Here is an 8,259-nt window from a genome sequence, read left to right on the forward strand (position 1 = left end):
CCTCCTTCAGGGGTGATGCATTCTACTCAATAATGACAGATAATGATATAAAATTTAAGCAAATAGTAATGTTATAAATGGACCTTAATCATTTCAAATCTTATGTTTCTCACTCAGAAAGGACCAAGCTTTCCAAAATAGTAGTGGACCAGATGGAAGAAATGTAATATTCAAAGGCAAATCTATATATGTTACTTCAGATATATCAAGTAAAGGTAAAAATGGATATTTGTTTCTAAAGAGAGATAAAACACCTTGCTAATTTTCATTAAGTACTTAGTCTTAATGAATTTCACTTAAATCATAAGTAATTTTTAAATAGATCTTTATTGGAGTATAATTGCTTCACAATACTGTGTTAGTTTCTGCTGTACAACAAAGTGAATCAGCCATATGCATACATATATCCCCATATCCCTCTTGAGCCTCCCTCCCATCCTCCCTATCCCACCCCTCTAGGTCATCGCAAAGCACCGAGCTGATCTCCCTGTGCTGTGCTGCTTCTTCCCACTAGCTAACTGTTTTACATTTGGTAGTGTATGTATGTCAATGCTCCTCTCAGTTCGCCCCAGCTTTCCCTTCCCACCCAATATCCTCAAGTCCATTCTCTATGTCTACATCTTTATTCCTGCCCTGCCACTAGGTTCATCAGTACCTTTTTTTTTTTTTTAGATTGCATATATGGAATCTATTCCATATATGCGTTAGCATACGTATTTGTTTTTCTTTTTCTGACTTACTTCACTCTGTATGACAGACTCTAGGTCCATCCACCTCACTACGAATAACTCAGTTTCGTTTCTTTTTATGACTGAGTAATATTCCATTGTATATAGGTGCCACATCTTCTTTATCCATCTAGGTTAGTTCTATGTCCTGGTTATTGTAAATAGTGCTGCAGTGAACACTGTGGTACATGTCTCTTTTTTGAATTATGCTTTTCTCAGGGTATATGCCCAGTAGTGGGATTGCTGGGTCATATGGTAGTTCTATTTTTAGTTTTTTAAGGAACCTCCACACTGTTCTCCATAGCTGTATCAACTTACATTCCCACCAACAGTGCAGGAGGGTTCCCTTTTCACCACACCCTTTCCAGCATTTATTGTTTCTAGATTTTTTGATAATGGCCATTCTGACGGGGGTGAGGTATCACCTCACTGTAGTTTTGACTTGCATTTCTCTAATAATTAGTGATGTTGAGCATCTTTTTGTGTGCCTCTTGGCCATCTGTATGTCTTCTGGGACCTAATTAAACTTAAAAGCTTTTGCACAGCAAAGGAAACCATAAATAAGATGAAAAGACAACCCTCAGAATGGGAGAAAATATTTGCCAATGAAACAATAGATAAAGGATCAATCTCCTAAATATACAAACAGCTCGTGCAGCTCAATATCAAAAAAAACAAACAAACAATCCAAGTAAAAAATGGGCGGAAGACGTAAATAGACATTTCACCAAAGACATAAGTAATTTTTTGATTGACTTGAATGCCAGCTTTATATTCAGAGTGGTCAAGTTCAAATAATTTTTGGGAGAACTGAGCACACATGCAACAAAATGTGAGGACATTAATCGAAATTTAAGGACTATAAACTTTCCAAATAACTCTAACATAAAATCAGTGAAAAAATTTAAGCAATATATAATACTGACATAACTGTTGCTTCAGTCTTCTTTTTTTTTTTGAAATCATTTGTTCATTTATTCATTAATATGTTGTCAAATTCAGTTTTCTATACACTATGGTGTTTATTCCATTTTCTGTACTATTAGACGTACATATTTAAAAAAATATTTAACTTATTTTTATGAAGAAATTAAATATTTTCTGAATAAAAGAATCACTTTATTATTGTTCTTCTAGCAACAAACCTGAAACAAGTCTCAACCAGCTCAACTACTCATTTAAATACCTCTGCTCCGTGGCAACTTAGCTAAAGATCGGCTTCACACAATTCTATTCTACGTGACACTGTTTTACCCTGTTACATAGCATATAGTTAAAGAACATTTTTGTAATAAACATGTTTCTCTTTTGATATGATACAGAACAAGTTTTTCACACTTCCCAGCAATCACTCAAATATATTAAAAATTGTATCCTTCTTTAAAAGGCACACACATTTACAGGTTCAAATCTTTATTGTTTTAAAATTCTACATGTCTTTTACAATACAACATTTTGTTATGTTTAAATGACCTCTAAATGGTTAATGTACAATGAATACGATTTTTCTGAATCTGAACCATGAATTACGATGTCATCAATAAGATTATTCTAAACAGAATAATAAAGTGTTGGGAAGGTCTGTGTGCTGCTTGAGAAACCCCCACTAGCTCACTCCTCCCTGTAGAACCCAGGCGACCAATCTGTTCAAAGTGCTTTTGAAGATTGCTGATTATGGCTGATCTTAAAGTCAGTCAATCAAATAAGAGTTCCTTTTTGTTTTGAAACATCAAAGGGCATTTAAAAAAATAAATGAAACAATTTGTTTTAGTAATCTACAGAGGCAAACTCAAAATTATGATTATCTGCATGCAATAACACTCCTCTTTAAATAGTTTTGAAGAATTTATACATTTTATAAAGAATGTGTTAAAGAGTGCAAGTTTTCTGATATTGATTTCACAAAAGGACAAGTGCTGGTAATAACAACTAACACTGAATATCTAAGTTCACGCTAAGGTATATGTAACAGGCGAAGAATATGGCTGATCGTAAACCACAACGCACGGCGTGTGCCCTTTGAGAAAGTGAACTAGTTTGGTCCGCATTTCTAGAGTTACTTGGGTAGAAAAACAAAAACAAAACCATTTTAACTTAGCCAAGGGTTTTGATGAATTTATTGTTCCTAAAATGTAGCCAGGTAAAAAGTAAATGATATACACTAAAGAAGTATGCTGTCGTGTTGACTTGTATATAAAAAGATGGCCTGTTTTTGGAGTGATGAATGAGCACTGTTGGGACAGATCAGAAAAACGTCACAGAATGCCTCAATTTCTTCCATAAATTATACTTTCTTATTCCATGACACAGCTTTCACTCTGTAAAACTTTGTCCCCAAAGGAACTTTAAATCTGTTTTGTGCCTTTTTGGCCTGACAGTACTCCTTCTCCATCACTTTTCCAAGGACCCATGGTCTTCGAGATGCACCTGAGGCCCCCTCACCTGGTTTGAGGTCCAGGGCAGGCAGCGACTCTGAGTGCAGGAAGTACAAGGTGGGACTCATGGTGAAGAGCACGTAATTGTCATGTCATTCGTCCAGGATGATGAGGACCAGATCTCCCACCTGAAAATCTCTAATAGCTATCTTTTCCGAATGCCTTGAGGATACGGAAGACATGCTCTGAGACATCAGTCTCTGATTCAACCGCTTGTTTTCTTCTTCTTTCAACTGTAGTGTTCGTTCCAACAGCATTATCCTCTGCCTTTCTTCAGAGAGCATGTGGACGTTTTCTCGGACAGACATCATGCTGGTCTCTAGCGCTGAGTCCAGCCTGCCTTCACCGAGGGCATCCGGGGCCTCCGCCGGGGGCTCGGGCGCACAGGCCCCATACAGCTCGGGTGTGGCGGCCACCCCCGGCGAGGGGACAGGCCCACCACCCCGCAGCCGGCTGACCTCCTCCTCCAGCCTCTTCTTCTCCTCCAGCAAGCACGCGCGGTCCTCGGACAGGGACTCGATCAAATCTTTGTCCCGCTCTTGCTGCTGCATCGTGCTTTTCAGCTTGTCACTGAGATCACTGATTATGTTCTCTTTTCTCATTTTCTCTCTTGTTAAAACAGTATTAAAATTGGTCTGTTGTTCAGCAATCAAAGATGTTCGCACATTCTGCATTTCTTCGTTTTTTCTTTTCTCCTGCTCTTCAAGTTGTTCTAGAAACTTAGCTTTTTCTTCCTGGAGCTTTTCTTGAAGTTCAGCGACTAGGCTTGAAGAATCTTCTTTGGTAGATTCAATGGTATGACTTTTTGCTATTTGACTCTCAAGATGTTTAATTTTTTCTAACAACTCCTTCTCAACAGCTTCTCTTTCCAAGTTCATTTCTTTACGGGCAGTCTCAATAGCTGCCTCTTTTTCACAATTAAGCCTCTGAATCAGCTGTTCTCGGTCCTGTTCGTGCCTCGTGACACATTCCTCTTTGTCTTTTTCAAGTTTCTGGATAATAGCTTCGTATTTCTCTTCTTGCTGGGTGATTTTCTCATCTTTTTGTTTCTCAAGAGCACTCAATTCTGAGTCCAGTTTACTCTGCAGTTCAGCCAATTCTTCTTTCAGGCCTTTTTCTACTTCAAATGCTTGGTGATGCAATGATGTCACTTTGTTTAATTCGGCTCTAAGCATGTCAGATTCTTCTTCATGTCTACTAATTAACTCTGAAATGCACTGATCTTTTTCAATTGTCATTAAAGTTCTTAGTTCGGCCAAGCCCACCTGATAATTTTCATTATCATCTTGAATCTTTTGGTTTAGTTTACTTATCTCTGTTCTCAAATGTTCTGTCTCTTGCTCGATGAGAGATTTTAAGGTCTCCTTCTGCTGGGCTCTGCTTTCTTCCAGCAAAATTTTTATTTCGTCCGTTTCTGCTTCCTTCAGGGCAAGTTCAACCTCTAACTTACATCTCATGTCCGACAAATCAGAAACCTTGAGTTTTAATTCCTGGAGCTGCTGTTCTTTTTCCTGGATGACTGTGGCATGAGAATCTTGCATCTGCTCGATTCTTTGTTGATTTTCCTTTTCTAATTTCTCCAAACAGACCTCGTGGGCGGTCATGACCTTCTTGAGCTCCTGAGTGTGCCTGACCTGCAGAGTGTCCTCTAAGTCCTTCAGATGGCCCTGCTCCAGGCACTGGAGCTCCGCCCTCACCAGCTGGAGCTTCTCATCGTTCTCCATGCGGAGCTTCTTTAAGTTGTCCAGCACGGTCTCTCGTGACTGCTTCAGTTCTTCAATCTCACAGTGTTGTGTGTGCATTATACTTTCCATCTCTAACAACTTCTGATCCTTTTCCTTCTGCAGGCAGATGACAGCTTCTTTCTCACGTTTAACCAAAGCAAATTTGTTACCTTTATTTTGTAAAACCTCCTCAAGGCACACCAAGTCTCCTTTCAGCTTTGTGATTTTGTTTTCATTTTCTTCACTCTCTTTTACTAGCGCCTCAAGTTTGCCCTCATATTCACTTTTTAAAGACTGTAGTTCTTTTTGGTGTCTTTCATTTAGTGTTATTTCCAAAGAGCATTTTACTTTTTCAATAATGTTTCTTATTTCTACTGCTGTACACTTTAAAGAATTTGAGAAGTCACACTGTTCCTTCTGCACAAACGTTCGGAAGTGGCAAAGGTCCTCCTTTATGGTTTGTACACTGAGGTGCAAGTCGTGGGCAGTGACACGGCACTTCTCCAACTGGACGCTGAGAGACGTGTGGTGGCCCGAGTGCTCCTGACCTCGGGCACTCGTGTCCTGCATTCGCCTGCTGTCGATGGCATTGATGACTGAGGAGTAAAGGGATTCCACCATCATCTCTGGACTCTGTGGGTCACTGACAGGATTGGGAGATGACAAGTTTTCCTCTATGACAAACTCATTCACTGCAGACATGAAATCTGACTCAGGACTTTCTGCTAATGAATCCAAGTCTAGCGAGGCCTGTTGAAGACTCTGACCTATGCTTGGGTGGGGGATAGTTTCAAAATCAAATGCATGTGCATCAATGCTATCCGGAGACAACTCCTCTAAGGGACAGACTGCAGGGCACAAGGGGCCCCGCACGGTGAGTGGAGGGGGTGTTCTGGGTGAGGTAGTAGCTGTGATTCCTGTCGTGCTTTCTATCTGGGGTGAGGAAGCCGCCTGTGGGGAGGTCTGACTCGCGGATGCCTTTTGTTCACTCAGTAGGTCTGTAATGGTCTGTGACATTTCATCCAAACTTTGTGCTGCTTTTACCAAATTATGTAGAGCAAGTACATGCTGGTGTAGAGGGTCAAAGTCACAAAGTAAGGGCACCCTGAGGAATGGCTGAACTTCGGAAGGACAAAATGATTGCAGAAACTGTAAATCTTTTAATGAAATATCTGGAAGTTCACAGTCAAACTTTCGAGGCTTCTGTGTACAAAAGGATGGGGGCCAGGAGTCCAATCCCCTAAACAGACGATTTCTTAAAAAGGACTTCCTAAATAATTTCCCAAAGGATTCCCTTTTTGACTTTTCAGCCTCATATAATCGCTTTCCATCTTTGACTAAAGCACCAGCCCACTCCCTGTAGTGTTTTATGAACATTTTTCTCCTGACAACCTCAACAGCAGCTAAGCAGTACATCTGAGGAACTGTACTCAGAGCTTCAACGATCTTGACTCTCTCTAAGAGCTCTATAACGAGGCGGAGCAAAGCCTGCAACTTCTCTCCATCCTGATCAGCATGAAGCATCACAAAGCAACACCACTTCAGTCTGACATGAAGGTTATTTGCTAGTTCTTGTTTGGCAGTGGTGCACTTCTGTTTAATATCCAACAGTTTTCTATGATTTTGCAACATAATCATCAACTGATTTGCATGACTCAGGCACAAGTCAGGTAACACAGACGCATCCTTCAAGTTTTCAGCTCTCATCTGATTAGCTAAAAATCCCTGAGCGAGTTCTTTCTGCTCGTTGACGAGTCGGCCGCAGCTGGCGATCATCTGGTCCAGGGCGTACAGCCGGTCCTCCAGCCCCTTGATGGCCTTCATGTTCTGATTATCGAGATTGGCAATAGTCTGACGGCATTCTGCTATAAAGGGTCGGATGATCCGTGGATCAAGCCTGCTCATGGAGTCAAAGCACCTCCTGACCAGGGATTCCACGTCATTAGGCCTATCCTGCACGTTGATCCAGTCTAACAAAGAAGCATTAAAAACGGGCAGGTCACCGTCTTTAGCATCTACTGCAGCTTCGTCCTGCTGGGCAGGACTTGGACAAGGTTCCCTCATTTCTTTTCCACTTTCAGCATCTGTGGTGTCTGGGGCTACATGTTCCACGGACTTGTGAAATGAGGTTAAGGAGAGTTTGTTCATTGTTGCAGGCATATCGGGAGAGAGCACCAGTTCAGTGGAGGTTTTCATCTCGGCCTTTTCTGAGCCTTCATGTTCAGGCAAGGAATCCAGGCTTCCCAAACATTCCCTGTAACTATGTCTGGTTAGGCACTCCAACAGTGGAATCTTGGCCATGACTGAAACCGCAGTTCCTAAATGAGTAAGTTTTAACTTGATGTCCTCTACGGATTGCAGATAATTCGAATAAATACTTTCAAACTTGAAAAGTAGCTTTTGGTAGGAATTTGAACAATCCTCCAGATTGGCCATGATGGCAGCCCAGCCCTGGTGCTGAAGATGTTCGTCGTGGACCAGACCTTCACAGAAAGAGCAAAGCTTCTTGGCAACTTCATACATTTCCACTGCAAGTTGTGTCCTTGAAGCAACAGTGTGAAAAACTGCAGGCATCATAAGGGACTCTTCAACTTTTATTTCCACGTCATTTTCTGTTGAAAAGGTAGTTTTAGGAATAGCAGGTAGACGTTCAGATAAGATCATTTCCTTGTTAAAAAGAAAAATTGGATTTGTGTCCGTCCCGGCGCTGTAGGTGCACACTCTCCGGTCCGCGGCCATGCACTCTCCCCCGTTGACCACCAGCACCTGGTGCTGAACAGCGATCTGGTACTTGCTGTGGACGGCGTGCTTCAGGTCTGCCACAGTTTGCACTGTAAGTTCAGTGTCAAATGTCAGGGTGGTTCCAGTGTTCACCAGAAATACATACAACTTCATGATGATTTCTCTGGATTCTGGGAGCTTATACCTCACTCTGATAACGATTACGTCAGGCACTGTGAAAAGGATTTTACCACTTTTCTTAAAAAGCAGATTAAAAGTGGCTTATGTTTGCTTTGCTTGATATTGGCAACTGAATGGCGTTACTGGTTAAACTCAGTGAACGGGCAGAGCCTCCTCCTCCTCCGGCGGCAGCAGCAGGGCCCGGGGCTCCCAGCACCATCTTCCGCCGCCGCCTCGTCCTCGGCGGCTGCTACCAACCGTCCATCGGCGCCGCCAACCGACACAACCGCCGCGGCCGGGGCCGCCGCCTCCGGGCGGCGGGGACGGGCAGGCCCCTCGGCTCTGGATCGGGGGCCGGGGGAGGGCGGGCCGCGGCCAGTCAGAGCCGAGGGGCCGGGCGACGGGGAGCCGAGGCAGCGCCGGGCTCGGCAGGGCCGCGGACACGGCCGCCGCGGGTTTCGCTTCAGTCTT

General features: G+C 42.6%; 1 pseudogene; it reads right to left on the bottom strand.

The window, feature by feature from the left end:
* Nucleotides 1-2,828: 2,828 nt before the first annotated feature.
* On the bottom strand, nt 2,829-8,038 carry LOC130707353 (RB1-inducible coiled-coil protein 1-like; annotated as a pseudogene).
* Between the last annotated feature and the right edge of the window lie 221 nt (nt 8,039-8,259).

Source organism: Balaenoptera acutorostrata, chromosome 2, assembly GCF_949987535.1.
Source record: "Balaenoptera acutorostrata chromosome 2, mBalAcu1.1, whole genome shotgun sequence".
In the NCBI taxonomy this organism is placed as follows: Eukaryota; Metazoa; Chordata; class Mammalia; order Artiodactyla; family Balaenopteridae; genus Balaenoptera; species Balaenoptera acutorostrata.